Below are 21,524 nucleotides of genomic sequence, written 5' to 3' on the forward strand. Positions count from 1 at the left end.
TTATAAATACCCTCAGTCAGTCAGTCAGCTCTGCAGCTCTTCTTCCAGGCAGGTTACTTTCTGATACAGCAAGGATCTTTTTTTAAGTATTTGATTTCCCTGAGACTTCCAACATAAGGCAAGCACATACAAGTCCTTGATGACCTTTCCAAGCAAGCTACCACAGCATGGCAAAAAGAGTCAGTCCTTTTCCTCTGCACACAGATAAAAGCAGGATCTGAAGGCCAACCCATGGCTCACACAGAAAAGGCGGCGCTGCTCACACAGCTCTCCAGTTCTTCTTCTTGGCAGGGTCATCTTTTTTCCGTAAGCAATCTAACGTCCTGGGGTTGTAGGTATCATACTCATACCCAATTATCTCACTGTTCTCTTTGCTTTAGAGTCTCTGAGCTCAGTACAAAGCAGTTCTGTCATCCCTGGTCCAGCTCCACTACAGGGGCTGGGGACAACATTGTGAAAAGGAGACACTGCCTATTCAGGTTATAGTAAAAACAGGTCTATTCAGCCTAGCGATGAGTCACTCAGACAAGGTAGCCCATCAGGTATTTCCAATAAGCGCCACAGGGCTGTGTTGCAGGACGTGGTCTGAGACCTCACGCACCTTTTTATACCTCTCTGCAACACAGCTCTGGAGGTACCTGGTGGGCTAGTTGGACCTCAGGGACCCTTGGGATTCAAGGGGACTTAATCCCCCAATTTAAAACGTGCAACGGGCACATTTGCACACTTGTCACATTAGGCCCCCCCCTGCCTTCACCAATGTACAAACGCGCCTCCTAGTGGGTTTTAAGTCGGGGGATTCATTCCCCTTGAATCATGAGGGTCACTGGGGGCCAACTAGACCACCAGGTACTTCCAATAAGCGCCACAGGGCTGCTTTGCAGAGTGGTGATCCGAGGCCATGCCCCTTTTTACACCTCTCTGCAATGCAGCTCTGTGGCACTTACTGGAGGTACCTGGTGGACCTGATGGACCTCAGTGACTCTTAGGATACAAGGGGACTTAATTCCCAAACAGAAAACATGCCACGGGGTGCGTATGCACAGTAGTGAAGGCAGGAGGCAGGGCCTAATGTGACAAGTGTGCAAATGCACCCCGTTGCAGATTTTAAGTTGGGGGATTAAGTCCTCTTGAATCCTGAGGGTCCCTGAGGTCCAACTAGCCCACCAGGTATCTCCAGTAAGCGCCACATAGCTGTGTTGCAGAGAGGTGTAAAAAGGTGCGTGAGGCCTCAGACCACCTCCTGCAACGCAGCCCTGTGGTGCTTTTTGGAAGTACCTGGTGGACTAGTTGGCCCCCAGTAACCCTCAGGATAAAGGGGACTTAATCCCCCAACTTAAAAAAATTAAAACACGATACGGGGCTTGTTTGCACATTTGTCACATCAGACCCTGCCACTGCCTTCACCACTGTGCAAACACACCCCGTGGCGCGGTTTAAGTTGGGGGATTAAGTCCCCTTGAATCCTAAGGGTCCCTGGGGGCCAACTAGCCCACCAGGAAAATCCAGTAAGCGCCACAGGGCTGTGTGTGACAAGTATGCAAACGCGCACTGTGGCGCCTTTTAAGTTGGGGAATTAATTCCACAACAATCCTGAAGGTCCCTGGGGTCCAACTAGCCCACCAGGTACCTCCAGTAAGCACCACAAAGCTGCGTAGCAGAGAGCTGTAAAAAGAGGCGTGGCCTAGGACCAACCTCTCTGCAACGCAGCACTGTGGCACATACTAGAGGTGCCTGGTGGGCTAGTTCACCCCATGGACCCTCAGGATTGAAGGGGAATTAATTCTCCAACTTAAAACTCACCCGGGGTGCTTTTGCAGAGTGTTGCTGGGAGGGGGCGGGTCTGGCCCCCACAAATATTAATTATGAATTGGGCAATGCCCCCCGGACCTGGCCCACCCGGGGGTTTTATTTAAATGAAGCACGGGAGCCCGCGCTTAATTTTTTTTATCATTTCAGTGGGATTCGCTACCCCTTCTTGAATCCTGCCAAAATGATTTTTATAAAACGCTTTTTTGGGCCCTGGGGTTCCTTGGGGGACCCCTTGAGCAGGCCTAAGGGGTCACGGTGTTTCTACCCTGCCCTCTTGTCTTGTTTTTTATGTTTGTTTCACTGTTTTCTTGTGACTTGATTCCACCAAGTCACAAGATGGCTGCAAACACTTCCTGGTTTGGAGTGTTGGCAGCCAATCACAGTGAAACTCGTGCTCAGGAGGGGTCGGGAACCCACCGCAGCCATAGATATCGATATTTTTATCTTTTGATTTTTTCAGCCACTACTGAACGGATTTACACCATTTTAAAAAAGGTTGCTTTTCAACCAAGAACTACCTTTTTGCCAAACTTGGTGCAATTCCGTTCAGCAGTTCGGACTGTAGCCTTGCCTAAAGTTTCCTATGGGAAATTGATTTTTGACTCTTATTTGAATTTCTCAGCAACTACTGAACGGATAATACACCATTTAAAAAAAGGACGCTTTCTGGACCAAGCGCTAACTTTTTTCCAAATTTGATGTAATTCCGTTCAGAAGTTCGGGCTGTAGCCTTGGCTAAAGTTTCCTATGGAAAACACTTTTTGGGACCCCTTTTTTTCTTAGCCCCTGCTTGACGAATCACACCTAAACTTTCAGGCTAGGAGCTGACCTGGATAGACCTTTTTTTGGAGAATTTCACGAAGATTCGCAAATGATGCCAAAGTTATTAGCAAATCAAAAAATGCTTTTCCTATTTCTAACTATAACTACCTACTGATGACCGCCAGTAGGTAACATATATATCACACAAAAAGTTCCTCAAAATCATAAGAGATTACATCCTGTTTATTTAGTCATTCGACATGCCCACAGGACCCCTAGAGAGACGTGTTTCGGAAGTACCTCTGGAGTGCGCCATATTGTCGCTCCTTTTAAACATCATGATAAACACAAATGATGCAGCCAGTTCCAGCAGCACTACATAGAACATGTGCAAACAATGCAGGGAATAATATCACTTTTAAAACACGCAACTCCCAACGTAGAAGAAAATTATTACTCTCAGGGAGTAATTTTGGTCTAAGTTAGACTTTTGGTCTAAACTTCGACCAAAAGTCTAACTTTACTTCTCGTAAATGCCCTTTGTGAATACCGAAAGTCATAAAGTTAGACTTTCATCTCAGATTACTTCTGTGAATTGGGCCCTTTGTTCCTCAAATTGCTGAAATCCTGGTAGACTTTGCAGAGAGTGTTAGACCTGGCATTCTTGGAGTGATTTTTCCCCTAACGTTTTGCCTTCAGACTTCCTGTTTTGCTGACTTCATTTTTTGCTAGCCTTAGGACTCTGCACGTTTCACCACAGCTAAGCAGTGCTAAAGTGCTTGTGCTATCTCTTTATAACATGGTATAATTGGCACATATCCAAGTGTAACCCTGCCTTTAGAATTATTTTTAACCCTGGGCGTAGCTACGTGAAGTGCACTTCGCACTATGCGAGCTACGCGTAGCTACGCAAACTGCGTAGTGCACTGTGCAAAATGCTGTTCGCACTGATTGCACATTACTGGATACTTGTCCGCACTGTGCCATCAGTGCAAACTGCATCTTGCACAGTGCAAGTGGTCGTTTTCTGTCGCTCGAGTAGATTTCTCAACGCGGACTGGTAGTTTCTCATCGTGAGCGGTCGCGAGCATACGCGACGACTCACAATGGTAAACCTGACCTCCCCGCGTTGAGAATCTCACCGGGAGGTTTATTTTCCACGCTTGCGATTGGCAACTTGATGTTGCTGATCGCGAACGGTGGAAAAGTCTCGCCGGGATGTCATTTTGCTTGCTCGCGGTCGCCAACTTGACGTTGAGGACCGTGAGCAAGCAAAAAATGACCTCTGCGCTATGCTACACATGTTTGCACAGTGCTACATGCAATTCGCTTAGTGCGAAGTAGCGCAAACTTCGCAAACTACGCGAGCGTAGCGTAGTGCTTTGCCTAGGGTTAATTATTTTCTTAGTGCAAAATGAACCCTCACATTCAAAATGTCCCCAAAGATTCATTTTCACTAAAATAATAGCAATAAATGCAACAAAATATAAACAGCAGCAGCCGCTCCTGCTCTGTTCCTGTGCTCCTGAGGTCGGCATAATTGCCCCATAGCACTTTTAACTGCGCAAGTGGGTCTAATCACATAATTGTCAGTAATTTACGTCACAAGAGTAACGCCCAAGTTACTGAAATTACTCCAAGTACTCCAGGGTAGTTGAAAGTTCACCCAGTAACAAAACAATTAAAATGTCTGAACACTAAACAATAGATACCTCTCAACAAATTTCTAAAATGAAAGGGCATATTAACTAGGAAAATAACACAAAAGTGAATAAAATACAGTAAGGGGAACCAGAAATAAGATTTGTTTTCAATTTTGGCTAAAAAGAAAACCCAAGATAAAGTAAATCAGCAGTCAGCGTTTATTTATTTTATTTATTTATTTATGAAGCGCCAGAATCAACCCCCGGAGGGGTATCTCTGTGCTTATGGATGGGCAACGAGTGAAGAGCTGTCTGCTAAGAATCAGAAGCAAAAAAGAAAGGTCTTGAGCTGTTTCCTGAAATGAAGATAATCTGTACACTGTCTTAGTAGCAAAGGAAGCTTATTCCAACGGTAAGGGCTCAGATAGGATAGGGCCTTCCCACCCTGCCTGGCTCTTTTGATTCCAGGTACCTCTAGTAGGGATTTAGATCCTGAGCGGAGGGACCTCCAAGGAGTGTACGGAATGAATTTGTCAGCAAGGTAGGCAGGGCAGGATTTAGACAGGGCCTTAAATATTGTGCAGCAGACTTTAAACTGCACTCGCTCCTGTATGGGGAGCCAGTGGAGCTGGTAAAACAAGGTCCGGAAAGCAGTCCTAGGGGGGGGCATTGAGGATAAGGCGAGCCACCGTGGTCTGAACAACCTGTAGTGTGTCAAGAGCGGCCTTGTTTGCAGAGACCAACAAACTATTACAATAATCCAGGCGACTTAAAATAATGGCCTGGTCAGCGTCGAGTCCGGGAGCAAGGGGAGAATGTGACGCAACAGACCCAGCACATGGAAGCAGGAGCCGGCTGTCTGTGCGGCGTGCTCCTTCATAGTAAGATCCTGTTCTAGGCAGAAACCTAGGTTTTTGACACAAGATTTCGGAGCGGGAGGAGTGCTCAAGTCAGTAGGCCAACAGTAAGGGGTCCATAATAGTTGGGCCTCACCAAAAAGCATGATCTCCGTCTTTCCTACGTTGCACTGCAGAAAATTACTCCTTATCCATTGCGAAATCCTTCTCATTCCTGAAGAGAAGGTGGCCTGTACTTCTGGAGTAAACTTTGCAAAAGAAAAGAGCAACTGAGTATCGTCAGCATAGGAGATGGGGGTAAACCCACAACTCCTTAACAGATTGGCCAAGGGGGCCACATAGATATTAAACAAAGTCGGGCTCAAACAGGAGCCCTGTGGCACTCCCTGTTTGCAGTTGAATGGGACCAAAGCACAATATCAGGTTGACCACAACGTAACGGGGTTGGATACAACAAGCAGGTTGTCCGAGTCAAATATTGTACCTTCTGACTTGGTCTCTGAAATAGAAGTCAAAATCCTCCTAAAGAGCAAGTTTGAAGGTTCTATCTGATAAAGCCCTCTCAAAATCTGATAGCTATTGGAGGAGGTCCCACTGAAGCTGTTGGTTCTGGAGGGCAAAGTACAGAGCCAGCAAATTTGAATTGTGTGGCTACCAAACTCCTCTTGTCATGCAAATAGGTTTTTTCGCCTTCACCCGGTCAACACTTCTAACTCTGAAATTAGGGCCTGGTTTGGGGTTTAGCAGACATGGTACTGCATTGCAAACATGATAGAGTGCCCAGTTCACCAAACCCTCAGTCCATCCACCTAATTTAGATTGGTTTTCCATCGAAGGAGACCTAATTGACTCTGTGAATGGAAAGGTTCTTCCACAGCCCAACAAATTAGAGGCCATCAGAGGAAGGACATTGTGCTTGTTGCCCTATTCAGGGCATACTTTAAAATGTCTTTTTTTTCTGTCAATCACTGCTGGTAAAATCCAGGCAGTGAGTGATGGAAAAGACAATGATGACCCCCACATGCCTCAAAAGAAAACTACCAGAGTGTGGGGTCATTTTTTTTTCTTTTTTGTTTTTAGAAACAAACTCCGAGTACATGTTGTAATGACCACAACCAATTTAACATTCATCATATTGTCTTTTTTTAATGAGTAGAAACCGGTCAATTGGAATCAAGTTGCCTATTGTCAATCTCACACACAAAAGAAAACCACATTATCATATGTAATAGCTACATTATTTACGTTAGTAAAGTTATGGAATTCTATTCCTCCTTCGGCCAAAATCAGCATATTTTGGTTTCCAAAATCATGCTTTTCAATAGAGAAAACTAAATCAATGGATATCATTTATAATAGTCAATCCTTCAAATAAATGACCAGTCTCACCCCAGGTAGACAAAGACACCAAGCCCAGTGGATCATTCTGTGTAAGTTACCTAATCTTGAAAATTGTTGAACTGCTTAACATGGTTGTTAGGAAGGATTTTCTATTACAGTCTCTTAGGTTTGGCTCCAAACCTGCTATATAGCAAAAAGGAGGGCAACACTTTTATTATTATTATTATGTTGTTCCACATTATGTTAAGTTGCACCATTAGGATGAAGAACTAACACGTCAATTAAGAGGGAGCACTGTTAGCCCTTTTGTTGAGGGCAAAATAGATTTTTTTTCACTGTTGTCTACGAATTTCAATAAGCATACAGGTCATTTCTGTGTTTTCTACCAAACAGATCCAGACTTAGAGTAGAGATCTTACACAACATATTCCTTCTTATTTATGAGCACTCGTGGTAAACTGTAGTGAATTTCTATAAGCTTTTAAACTTTTTTATTTAATAGTAACTTGTTTATTTTCTCTATCAACAACACTCAGAGAACAAATAGTTTCCAAAACGTTGGGAAATTGCCTCAAATGTTCCTCTAGAGAAATATGAAAATAATTTTAGACTTAGTCAATAATCTGACGATGGATTGTTAGGGGTATTCAATGCTTTTAATCCATCATAGGTTTCTGAATATGCTAAATCTCAATCAAACTTAGGGCCTTTCCATATCTAAAGTACATCTGTTGTCCTCAATAATATCCTTTAAAGCAATGTTCAAATACTTCTGGGAGAGCCTATTTAGCAACTTACTTTATTTGCTTTAATACGCCATCAAAGGGGGGATTGATGGAGCAGTCTTTCAGCAAAAATAAAACCTGCTTGGATTGAACTCTCAGTAACATTTACTAACTGGTGGCAGTGAAAATTATGCAGAAAAGGCCTGACATGAGGGAAAATGCTACTGCGCAAGCGCTTACTAAAGTAAAAATAGTAGGCCGCAAATGCTTTTTGACTAACAAAAATAAAAAGGACTAATGCTGCTTTTATGCACGTTATTAACGTTTGCTAGGAAATTGGTAATAATTATTATGGGTTGCGCAGGGATAGTAGCAGCATTGGGTCAGTGCATGGAGAAAAAGCATTATAAGAGAATAATAATGTCTATGTTTATTTTGTAGAAGTATGGTTTTCTGTACGGAAAATAATGGGTCAAGAAGTCTTCAGTAAATAAACAAGCATTGGAAATGCAATAGGTCTCGGATTTATTTGAGTTAGAGCTAATGGCATTGTAAATGGCAATGTCTTTTAGCCATGTGTTATGGAGTGCACGCATGTGGTGTGTAGTGGAATTATGTGGGTTGGATTGGAATTGTAGCAATGGTGGCATGCTGCGCTTTAGATGAATATGTGTAAAAGTAAAGTGCACCATATTGCGATTGCTAAAATAGGTAATTGTGGATGCGTTAACAATTGATGTGTGCACTGATGGCTGGTGGTGTGTGTGCCTGTAGAAATTGTGCACTGATGGCTGGTGGTGTGTGTGCCTGGTGGAAGCGTGCACTGCCGGCTTGTGTTGTGTGTGCCTGGTGAAAGCGTGCACTGACGGCTGGTGTTGTGTGTGCATGGTGAAAGTGTGCACTGATGGCTGGTGGTGTGTGTATGTTTGGTGAAAGCGTGCACTGACGTCTGGTGGTGTGTGCCTGGTGGAAGCCTGCACTGACCGCTGGTGGTGTTTGTGCCCGGTGAAAGCCTGCACTGACGGCTGGTGGTGTTTGTGCCCGGTGAAAGAGTGCACTGATGGCTGGTGGTGGTGTGTGTGTGGTTGTGTGTGTGGCTGTGTGTTTGGTTGCGTGTGTGGTGGTGAGTGTGTGGTGGTGAGTGTGTGGTGGTGAGTATGTGGTGGTGAGTGTGTGGTGGTGAGAGTGTGGTGTGAGAGTGTGTGTGGTGGTGTGTGTGGTCTTATGTGTGTGGTCTTATGTGTGTGGTCTTATGTGTGTTGTCTTATGTGTGTGTGTGGTGGACTTAGTTCGAGTTTTCGTACCCTGCACACTCACACACTGCCCCTACACACTCACACACTGCTCACCCTACACACTCAGACAATTTTCACCCTGCACACTCACACACTGCTCACCCTGCACACTCACACACTGTTCACCCTGCACACCCACACACTGTTCACCCTGAACACTCACACAATGTTCACCCTGAACACTCACACACTGCTCACCCTACACACTCTCACATTGCTCACCCTACAGACTCACACACTGCTCACCCTACACACTCACACACTGCTCACCCTACAAACACACAATGTTCACCCTGCACACTCACACACTGCTCACCCTACACACTCACACAATGTTCACCTTGAACGCTCACACACTGGTAACCCTGCATACTCACACACTGCTCACCCTGCATACTCACACACTGCTCACCCTACACACTCACACACTGCTCACCCTACATAATACAAAAAGACCTAGCTCTGCCCTTTGGCCTGTGTTGTAATCATACAGTAGGCTGTGAGTAGTTGGGCTTGATTGGTTTGGGTGTCCCCTCCTTGCTACTCCCCTCACAGAAGGCCGGCTGCCTCCATGAAGCTCTCAAGAAACGTGTTCACCTGTTCTTTGTGTTAGCTCCTGTATGTCAGTGCACCGTGTAAGTGCACACGCATACCCTGCTCTCTCTGGAACACTCACTCTCCAGAGTCATTCTCACTCTGCAGTCACTCTCTATCTGCAGTCACTCACACTCTGCTGTCACTCATGCTGTCACTCTCCCTCTGCAGTCACTCTCACTCACAGATGGCTGGTGGTGTGTGTGCCTGGTGAACGCGTGCAATGATGGCTGGTGTTGTATGTGCTTGGTGAAAGCGTGCACTGACGGCTGGTAGTGTGTGTGTTCCTGGTGAAAGCATGCAGTGACGGCTGGTGTTGTGTGTGCCTGTTGAAAATGTGCACCGATGGCTGGTGGTGTGTGTGTGTGCCTCGTGAGTGTGTGGTGGTGAGTGTGTGGTGGTGAGTGTGTGGTGGTGAGTGTGTGTGTGGTGTGTGGTGTTCTGTGTGTGGTGTGTGTGTGTGTGGTGTTATGTGCGTGTGGTGTGTGTGGTGTTATGTATGTAGTGTTATGTGGGTGGTGTGTGTGTGTGTGGTGTGTGTGTAGGGTGTGTGTGGTTTGAGTCTGTGTGGTGTGTGTCTGTGTGGTGTTGTGTGATCCTCTGTGAGACACTGGGGTCTCTTGTCTGGAATGGAAGCTTTGGTCAGATGGGGGAGCATGGAAATGTTGCGCTCCTGTGAAAGAGCTGGCAGGTGATTGGGGTCCCCCTTAGGAGCCTAAGAAAAAGGGCCTAAGGGGTCCCCCTTAGGAGCCTAAGAAAAAGCAGTGCCCCTGTCTGTAACACCACCACACCAGTGTGCCTCAAGTAACATGTGCCCGGTCTTCTACAACGCATGGGCAGAGAGGAGAGGAGAGGCAGGACAATGCAGGGGCAGAGAGAAGAGGCAGGACAACGCAGGGGCAGAGAGGAGAGGCAGGACATAATGCAGGGGCCGAGAGGAGAGGCAAGACACAACGCAGGGGCCGAGAGGAGAGGCAGGACACAAGGCAAGGGGGACAGGTGAGGCAGGACACAGCACAAGGGGGGAAGAGGTGAGGCAGGACACAACTCAGGGGAAGAGACGAGAGGCAGGACAACGCAGGGGTAGAGAGGAGAGGCAGGACAACGCAGGGGCAGAGAGGAGAGGCAAGACAACACAGAGGCAGAGAGGAGAGGCAAGACAATGCAGGGGCAGAGAGGAGAGGCAAGACACAACGCAGGGGTGGAGAGGAGAGGCAGGACACAACGCAAGGGGGGAGAGGTGAGGCAGGACACAACGCAGGGACTGAGAGGAGAGGCAGGTGACAACGCAGGGGCAGAGAGGAGAGGCATCTGGAGGGGAGAGTTAACTAGGGGAAAGGGCAGGGACACGAGTGGTTTTCAAATGGGGCGGGGCTAATGGGGACATTAGCAACATAAAAGGGAATTAAGAAGGTAGAATAAAAAAAATGAAGTGAAATTAGAGAAAAGGTGGAGAGAGAAAACATACGAGAAAGATAGAGGTGTGCTATCGGAATGAGAAGGGGTGCTTGAGGCGTTGAAAGGGAAGGAAGAACACGGAAACTGGAAAAGGAGAAGAAAAGCATTGGCAGGTGGAGAGGCAGTGACTCAGAAAGGTGGGTGCCTTTTGCAGAGCGGTAGAGGGCAAGTAAACTAGAAGGGAGAGCGGCACGCGGGGAAAGAACCCGATAGAACTGAAATTGTGCATTCAGGAGAGCAGGGAAGGCCAAATAGGGAAGTGAGGGGAGGGGGCAGGGAGGAACCGGATGGGAATGGGCAGAGCAGGCCTATATTAGGGAGAAAAACATGCGCACAAATATAAACGGGCGGGGGAGAGGCAGACAGGCAGAATACGAAAGAAAAGGTGGTGCGAGGCGGAAAATGTGCAATAGGGTAGATGGTCTCTTGTATCCTGGAGAAGATAGGGGTAGAAAAAAGAGGAATAAGATACAACTTGTGGTGAAGAGCAGGGCAGGCGGGAGACAGGGACGTGGAACTGGTGCGAGGAAAGGGGCAGTGTAGATGAGATAAGAGCGAGAGACTGGGAGAGCGATATGGGAGGGAAGGGTGGATTGAGGCACAGCGAGCGGTGAGGCACGGGATACAGGGAGCCCGAATAGACAGGAGGGGGCAGGATGGGGATGGGTGGAGACAGGTGAGGTATCAGGTTTGAGGCAAGTAGTTTAGAGAGGTGGAGGGCAGTGAGAAAGGCACCTGCACCTAGGCTGCATATGAAACCTGTAAAAGTTGATTTGCTCTGATATTGTAAAAGCTTACAAGCAGTTCGTCTATTTTCATTAGCTGTGTTAGGTTTTCGTGAAATCCTTTGTAGTGGCTCACACAAAACAACACCTTCCTTTGTTTCTATTTCTCAAAACAGCTACAAAATTAGATTGATTATTTCATGTGTCTCTGCTTGTGTTCACCGGAGAGAGCACGCCAGATAAATTAGAACACAGCAGGGCCTACAAAGACAGATAATATGCCCTTGTGTTTCCTACGTAGCCGTGTTTGACATTTGCGCACAAGAGTCACACACCTGAGATGCGCCCTCACTGCCCGGACCCCCACAACCCCAAGGGTCACACACATCACATGCGCCCCCACTGCTGTGACCCCACGACCCCCAGGGTCAAACACGTGGTGTGCCTGCGCAGTGGTGCACTCAGAGGTAGTATGAGATGCATCTTCCTACTCATGCACGTAGAGAACACACGCAAGTTAAGCCCTCACAGCTGAGTCCACAAAGATGATAGTGAGAAATGGACTTTCACAGTCATGCACTCAGTGAAAGCGCAGGGTCTAGAGTCTGTCACACGGCTTCGCCACACCTTCACAACAATGCTTGTGAAGCCCGGTCATCTGCTAACCAGAAGTTAAAAGCAAGCGGCACTTCGACCAATCGCGAAAGCAATCGTATTGTAAAAAAAAAAAAAAAAATAACTGGAGAGTGCTGAATGTGCACCCAGCATCTGGCTTCAATTACCGCGGCCCCTGACAGCTGGTAATTGATGAATTATAGCCTTCTGCTGTACGTGTCCGCACGGAATATGCAGGAAGTTTAGAAACTCTACAGACTATGGCCTATTGCGTGCTGCCTTGTAAAAACACAGCCATGCGAGGGCCAATTGCCATGCAGCTGCCATAAATAACGAACAAAATTCACGGGCTTCTCTGGAATTCGTAGGTTAGATTTTCGAAGTCCTCTCAAAAGGACTCTGAAGCCACACCCACTTTGTGGGATGTAGGCCGAGCCCTAAAAAGTTTAAAATATTGAAAATCAAGAGTGAATAAGGAGGTGGAACATTATTCTGTCCTTCAGGTGCCCGCCAAACCCAATATGAAAGAACAATGAGACAAACAGAGGGAAGCTTCCTCTGCGTAGAGGTGCTCAGTGAGAAAAAGATATACAAGGTTGGCAATATTGCCAGAAGAGAAGGTAAATAAGAATGACAGAGGCTTGAATTTGTATTTTCTGGGGTGGAAGTTTATGTCATCGATTAAACAAAACAATGAGACATTTAGTAAGGGGAACGTGCTGAGAGTGGTGTGACTATACACCCCCTTCCTTAACCTATCAAATGTGATGAAAGCCCTTAGCTAGATACATGTGTGGGTTGGACATTTGGTTTTTAGTGTATAATTGAGGTGCCTGGAGGGAGGGGTTTGGAGACTGACTCGTGAGACTGTTGGGAGATAATCGCTGTAGTTGGTTTTGCTGTCCTGTTCCTGTTTACTGATTCCTGACTTAGGGGGCGATTATGATGGCGGACGGACCTGAGTCCGTCCGCACCATAGAGTAGGAGGGACCGTCTGCAGGGGCTGCGGCGGTCCCTCCGTGCAGATTAGGATGTGACCGCCAGGGTGGCGGTCACATCCTCAATCTTTAACATTGCGGCGGGTGCAGCTTCAAGGTGCACCCGCCCCAATGTTAAAAATGCAGGCACGGCACGCAAATGCAGGGGGGGTACCATAGGTACCCCCCATGTGCACCCCCCACCCCCTTCACCAAGGGGGCCCGCAACGGGCCCCCGAAGTCAATGTCCGTATGCTTTTCCTCGGCAGAAAAGCCGCCGTGGAAAAGCATATGAATTCCGTCATCCTAATATGGCTTGCGGTGTCTGATAGACACCGCCAGCCATGTTAATGCTTTTCCGCCGTGGTCGGAAGGCGACCGCGGCGGAAAAGCGGCGGACAGATTCAAAGACCCACCAGCCATCCTAATTTTGCGGTGGGTCTTTCCAGCATCCGCGGCGGTTTTCCCGCATCCTCTGGGCCGGCGGTGGCTTCCGCCGGCCCGGAGGATGCGGGAAATCCGCCATCCTAATGACCCCCTTAGTCTTTGCCTCGTCAAATCTTCTTGAGGGGCCTTGCTGCACTCATGGCCAGAGAGTAGATTTCCTCATTTCTATATTGGTTAGTATAGACTGAAAACGGAATTTGCATAATCATTTGCAAATGTATTTTGTTTTCTGAACCTTCGTCTCTTTGCCTATACACTCCTTAAAGCATTGTCATTGATATGAATTTGTCATGTTCTCCTCTAATTTTGTTTGCCTTGTGAAAATGTATGGTTCATGGTGTATGTTCGTACCAAAGAGCAATATTTCACATTATTTAGATAAACGTTATACATTTACAAATAAGTCTGTCTTTATTAGGAGTGATTTATTTGTGAGTTTTGATTTGTCAAATGTAATCAACTATATAAAGATTGCATCGCCAAATTTGGCATATTAGAGATGAGAGTACATATATTGGAGATTGGTAAATTTGGTTTACTTTGGAATTATACTAACCCAGCGTGAAGGAAAACGGGATGCGTTTCAAAAACAAAAATGAAAAGGTTTCTTTTAATTTTTAAGAGAAGGCAGTGGTCCGTGGGACCACTGGGTGCTCTTTACAAAATGCTGTAACAAACATTCACAAATGGGAAAGGGTCCCTTTGGGACCCCTTCCTGTTTGTGAATGGGTTACCACCTACTTAAAGTAGGTGGTAAAATGCAAATGTTTTGCGACCGCACTTCCGTCACAAAACACTCCTACAAACCAATGAGATTCGGTATTATAAAGGAACACCCTAAATTCGCCCCTTCCTAATAGCGAATCGTAAACCCATTTAGCGAATCGGTAACAGGTTACTGGATCGCAAAATAGGGTTTGCTGCATCTGAAAACCATTTTTTGGGTTCATAAACAAATAGGCCCGTTTGCAACGACAAAAATGCTTGTTGCATGTGCACCTTTGTGACCATTTGCAAATTTTGAACAGTTAATACATACCATTTAGGAAAAACAGTTAAGTAATCACTATTTTCAGTTGCAAAAACACCAAGCCAGTAAGATTGTTTCCATCACCTTTTTAGCGAATGGAACCGAAGACCAATTTGATAAAATGCATACTTATTTTTTCACAGTCACAAACCAATTTGCAACCACTTTAGGAATCACAAAAGATATGCACATCAGGTTCAAAATGCAATTCTAATCACCCTTTTAACTTCTCCCCTTCTTTTTGGAAGCTTAATATCCTACAAATGAATTCAGCATTATAAACTACATGAAAATATTCACAGTTGAGACCTTTTTTGTCAAATTAGGTTTTGAATCCACTGGAAAACATTCAACAAGAATGCTTGCTCCTGTAAAATATATACATATGTATGTCCCAATTTCCATTGAAAAGGCATGTTTTGTTTTGCTAATAACTTTGTTAGCATTCGACGAATTACAAGACACTTTCCAAAGCAAGTTCATCCACCTTGGGTTCTTCATTGCAAGTTTTGCATATATCCATCAAGCACAGGGCAAAAAATGGAGGTTCCAAAACTGAAATTTCTCATTTTATCTACTATATGGTTCTTTGCTCCTCAACAGAGAAAATAAATGACTGAACAAAATTATACTAATCTCTTCATGAAAGCACTACTATACTCAAGGAAGTGATTTAGCTTGGTTTGGTGTAAATCTTTTCAGTAGTCAATTACCATTTTATAATGGCCTTGTCTGGGCATGAAGAGTTTAAATTTAAGAGGTACCCGAATTGTTAATTTGCAAAGGTTCGCAAGCCAGGTTTTGTTGACCTCTGCTCTCCCAAAATTAAAAAAATACTCAAATCTTATTGGATGAGGGAGCTTTTTTTCCTGTCATCACTTATGTGCTGCAATCCCAAAATCAGGTATATTGAACCGAAGCACTCTGATTAGCTGTCTGCATCATCAGGACAAAAGTTATGGCTGTCATTAAAGGATGTTAGGACTTAGGTCTCTCAGCCTGAAAAAAATTAAATAGCACATAAGAAGCAGAGTGAGCACGCTTATGGACCCATGATGGTAACTCTCAGAGGAACATCTCTCTGATTAAGAAATTGATCAATAATGGCAATATTGCTGTGCTGTTCTTAGATCTCGGGTCTTGGTACACAACCCCTGAAATCTGTGAATCTTGGCTAAGGTCCACACTCACAACACAAGGTTCATAGGCAAGGGCCTACAAACTCACCGCAACCCATTTTCGCCATTTTGTTAGTTTCATGAGTCCAAAACCACATCTGGGACCCTGAAGACAGTTACGTCCATCAGTCAGTGAACGTCATGACTCTCCTGGAAAGATCCGAAAATTCTAAAAAAATATAAAGAATAAAACAGAGCCATTGTGGGTTATCTGTAGCAGGGCTTGGCTACTTGCAGCAAGATGGGTACAAACCTTGACCTGCCTTAATTACTAGCTTGATCCATGTGAGAATATAGCATAGCAAATGGCTCTGCAGTAGCGAAATAGGGGGCCATATAATGATTCTAGCCACACAGCTGTGAAGGCACAGAATGGATTCCCTTCAATTCACTGTTTACAATATGTACATTAACTCAAAAATTCTCCGAATTAGAGGATGAATTGCAGACAACAAACTCATTCCACATTTCTGTGCTGTGCTGTCTGTAACTCGTGCAAGCAACCTTAAAAAGTATGCACTGCAGGCTGCGTAATTTCAACAATGCATGGATCGTCTGTGCACCAGTCAACACGGGATCCTGATGCAGGCCCATTTGTTTACTGCAGTAAATCTTCTGAAACATTGTCTCATTTGTATGTAGAAACATTGTCTCAGATGTTCCCCCATATGCAGCACAATTAAATACCACAGAAATTGCTGTTGAATTCACATTTACATGACAGAATTTTTTTTTTTTTTAAATAAGACAGTCAAAACAGTGACAAAACAATCCTTGCTTTTCCTACAGAAAACAGCTTCAAAATATTAGTCATAAGAACTGTCGAGCAGCCAGTCATTAATCTCTCCACCTTTGAAACATCCTTATTTAAGTAGTCTGTTGCCTAGCAAAACTGTCACAAACATTTCATTTTTGTGTGAAATTAAGAAAGCATTTGTATCCATGTTGATTTTGTAGTTCAACCAAATGTCTGCATAAAATCTTTGCTGAAGAAAAAGTTGTCATTTTCTGGACTGTCCGAATTTGTGGAGAAAGGTTATAAGTGTACACACACCACCAATCCCACATTAATTAATGTCAGTTAAAATTGCTAACGATTTTGCTTTTCATGCCAACTGAAGCTATTATAGAAAGATTTGAATATGATTTGAATGCAAGTTCTAAAACTAGGTTGAAACTGTCAAAAATATTACTGGGACACGGTGGTGGGTTAAATTGCTCCCTATTAAAACTGGATTGGCCACTCTCAAACTTTCTATTTTTTTTTACAACATCTAAAAAAAAAACAGTACCTGTCAGAAGGAAAAATTACTTCAATTCAGATGAATCATCACATGGAAGGAAATGTAGGACCAAAACAAAGGATGGAAAGGCAACATTTTACTAGAGCTATTTACGTAATTGTCAGTAGAACAGTCAGAAGTACAGGGATGATTGTGATTTACTTTTTGGTGACACAATTTTAAAAAGAGAACACTCAAATCAATTGAAGGTGATAAATGACTAAGACAAGCACTTATGGGCTGATTTAGAGTATGGCTGCTGACCTGCAGCCTGCAAGGTCAGAGGAGGTTATAGCCTACGCCCCTGTGGCGGAGGACCACCCTCATGTGCAGCGACAGATGTGAGGAGAGTTTTAATGGTGTTTGAAAAAATCAAGTTGCACCAAATCTGAAATCTACATCAGGGCAGTGACTAGTAAACAAATGTGTAACGTGAAAGTTTCTAATATTTCACCGACACAGAAGAAAGAGAGAGGATGATGAGAATGTGAGGAATGTAAACTTAAATGTTGATTTTTTTTTTTTACTAAAGTACCCACTAAAGGATACATCACCACCATAAGTGTTAGAGATGAACTGACTAATTCTTTGTGGGGTGTGGTGATAATGAATAGCTAAATAGAATAGTTAAGGTGGGACTAATTGTAGGCACATGAAAATTATATGGCAATTAAATGTACCTTATTGATGATCTAGAATGAAAGAGCACAGATGAAACATATATTGTACATATTACTAGTAGCGAGATTTCAATTATACTGTAACTCGTAATGCTTTACCATTGTAGAAATGTAAATGTGCACCAGGAATTAAAGAGACTGTCCAAACAAGGCTGCTCGTAATGATCATGACAACTGAAGTTATTATAATAGAATATCATAGTTATAACCTTTCCAAAGGAAAAACAATCTAGACAAGGTGTGTAAGAGTTTCTTATTTGATGATGACGGGGTTGCTGATCATGCAATGTCTCCATTGCAGTAATAGTGACTCTATTTGGATACATCCAAGCCTTTGACAGTTAGTTCTGATGTTATCTTTAACAAGAGTAGTAACTGGAAATGGACTGAATCCCAAAATTGTAGATGCAAATTACTCTCAGACTCAATAACGAGGAGCTTATTTTCACATTGAGAAAATATGTAGTAATATGGTTAGATGGGAACATCTGTTGATCCAAAGAAAGGTCACAATGGTTATATAGGCAAAGACCAGAGCATTCTATATATGTTTCCGATGTACTTTTGGATTCCCAGTTCATATTTTATGTATGAAATTCCACAGTGTACATGTTATCATGTCAAAGTGCTTTGACTGTGTACATATTGATTGAGTCTGCATGGCATGTGATGTCAATATTTGGGGGGGGGTGGAGTTTTGGTGGGTGTAGGTTTTTATTGTTTTGTGCTGTTGGCTATTTTGTAAATATGTTGCTGTTGTGTTGTGCTGCAATGTTGTGTGGTACTTTGAGGTTGCATTTTATGTTATTCCAATTAGGTTTTTTGTAGTATTTTTTATGTTGTCTTGTAGTGGTGTTGTTAATCCATTACGCTGAAAAACAGAAACAATGCCGAAACGGCAAATAGGCAATTTTTGATGTAGTAAAGCTTTGAGTTATTTCTCAAATTTAACTGATTGAAGAGTTTCGATTTAAATTTCTGTTGCCTGTTTCTGTTCTTTGACCCTGGTGGGGCATTCTAATGATTTGAATCTTCGCAAAGATTAATTATTTGTGTTGGTCGAATTATTGTTTTTCTCTTGTTAGAGAAGCTTGTATAATTGTGGATTCATTTGTATATATGTAATTCTTTGATTATTGTATGATATTTCGTATGTATGATAGTTGTAAATATTGTAAATGTTTGTTACTAGTGTTTTTCTTACCCATGAAATGTTTTTCAAAATGATTAAAAATTGACAAGAAAGGGTTTAAATAAAATAACCCATACAAACAAAAAGGTTTTTCCTTTGTTTGTATTCTCATAAATCACGAGGTAAAATTACCTTGAGGGCCAGCATTGTTTCTGTTTTTCAGTATTATAAGGTCCAGCTGACCCTCTGTCCCAGGACCAAACTCCGCTTTTTTACAAGTTAATCCATTACGCAGCATGCTTGTGTTTTTGTTGCTGTGTTGCTGACGTTGTAAAGTTGTGCAGCTATATTACTTTGGTGTGCTGTCTAGGGTGCTCTAACGTTCTGTAGTACGGTGTTGTAACGTTATTGTTTTAGGATGCAATACTGTGTCATTTGGTGATGATCTGTGATATATTGTAATAGTATTTGATTTTTTGTTGTGGAATTGTAAGCTGTATTAATGTGTTATTGTATTGTGTATATGTATGTAGTGATCATATCCAATTGCTATATACATATATTTAATGGGAGAACAAAACTATCTAAAACATCATTTAAAGAGCTCAAATTGGAAGCAGGCATGTGTGTAGAGTGGGGAACGGACTATCAGAGATAGCAGATTATATCATGGAGGCTTCAAATGTTGGATGAATCTGCTAATGGTAATATGCCACAGTGCCCATACCCATGGGATTCTAACTCTATCAGTGCAACCCAGGTATCTATATGATTGTACGACAGGGCCATAATATGTCATGAAAAACATGTTTTACAGCAGGCTACTTTTCAGCACACTAATACTTTACTTTGGTAGTTGACAAATACCTGCTCTTGAACCTGTTGTAATTCCTGTATGACTCTGCTGGCAATTACTAGACAAGTAGGAGTAGCAGTGGAAAAAAAAGTGATATCCAGTATATGCTATGAATTTGTTTAAAAAAATTGTTTGTGGTGGCTGTGTGAGTAGCTGTGTATTAATCCTGCAGATCTCTAAGTTTGACACCAACTGAGATCGGAAAGTGTTGGGATGTGAAATGGCGGTAATATAAACTGTAAATCAGTGCTATACACCACAAACAATAGAAACAAAAGAGAACCCTGCCTACGTTATTCCACAAATGACCCTAGAGAGGGTCCTAACTATAATCAAGAGAAAGGAAACAACCCATAGATTAATCAAGAAGCCAGTACTGCCAAGGATCAATATTTATTTTGATTCTTTATTCGTTATTTTTGGATATATAAATATATATATCTTTTTCTCAAAGGTTTTATCAAAATTCAGAGCAAATAGTGATACACAATATTTTTAACATCATTTCATATTATAAAAATACAATAAATAAATAATATGAATCGTCCCACATACACCGTGCAGTCTCACACTCTACACAACACATTCTTTATTCATACTCATACAAGAACTCATTCATAACTCTTAGTGGGGTCACAAAGTTGTATTAACGCCATTAAACACATAGATGACCAAAAGGAGAATAGATCATCCAGGAAGGCAAAGGTGGGGGCATAAAACATTCATAGGATTAAGGATGGAAAAAATAATAATCCTATTGCCCACAAAACTGGCAACAACACGCGTATTTCGATGTCTGGCCCGAAGGGAGGGGCCACATCTTCGTCAGGGCGATGATATGACACGGAGGGGACAAAACATCAAGGATGCTCTCGCCGGAGTATAGGGCCGTAGAATAAGGTCGTTCCTTAGGCGCATGAACTGGAGAACCGCCCGGCGGTTTTTCTAGGGTGGGTGCCCCGCTCCGTCTGACGTCTAGTAGGGAGAGGATTTGATGCAGATAATCAATATTAAAATGGTCTCCATCGCGAAATCCGGTATCTGTGGAGACGCGAAGGGCTACAATAGGCACCGATTAGCATTCATAACTCGGAACTGCTACCAACTAGGTGTCGCCAGGGATCCGGGACTGGGGCCTAAGTTTCAGAAACAATCCGTCACAGAAGTCCATTGTTTTACTCTATGTGTTGAATGGTGTTAATACAACTTTGTGACCCCACTAAGAGTTATGAATGAGTTCTTGTATGAGTATGAATAAAGAATGTGTTGTGTAGAGTGTGAGACTGCACAGTGTATGTGGGACGATTTATATTATTTATTTATTATATTTTTATAATATGAAATGATGTTACAAATATTGTGTATCACTATTTGCTCTGAATTTTGATAAAACCTTTGAGAAAAAGAGATATATATTTATATATCCAAAAATAACAAATAAAGTATAAAAATAAATATTGAACCTTGGCGGTACTGCCTTCTTGATTAATCTATGGGTTGGTTCCATTCTCTTGATAATAGTTAGGACCCTCTCTAGGGCCATTTGTAGAATAACGTAGGCAGGATTCTCTTTTGTTTCTATTGATTGTCTAGCCCCTGTGAACCTGCCTATATTTTCCTTTTTGGGGGCCCCCTTCTTTCCAGCTATGCAGCACAAACCCCTTTAATTACTTTGAGTGATTTTTTACTTGTTTAATGTAAGGTGATTAAGCAAAAGTGACTAGGGCAAAAACAAGTTCCAATACAACTTCCTTCTTTTAATTGGTACCACAAATAAAATGAATCCAAAACCTATTCTAAATAGGTATCTTGATAGTTGACAGACTATCATGAAAGTAAGAAGGTCATCAATCTGAACATGGAAGAATGAATTTCCACTTTCTACTAATCATAGTTGTTATTACCAGAAAATACACATGCCTTTACACTATATAACATACTTTGCTCATCGAACTTGATAGATTGGTGATACTTCTAAAATGGTTTTGTAAATTTTCTCATATTTCATGTCAAGGTGTCCTGTCACTTCTTTTATGATTAATCCTGTTTCATTATATTTGGAGATATTTTAAGAACAGTTATATTATATTAATGCCAAATCAAGTCAATCTATG

Source organism: Lissotriton helveticus, chromosome 8 (assembly GCF_964261635.1).
Source record: "Lissotriton helveticus chromosome 8, aLisHel1.1, whole genome shotgun sequence".
NCBI classification, from domain to species: domain Eukaryota; kingdom Metazoa; phylum Chordata; class Amphibia; order Caudata; family Salamandridae; genus Lissotriton; species Lissotriton helveticus.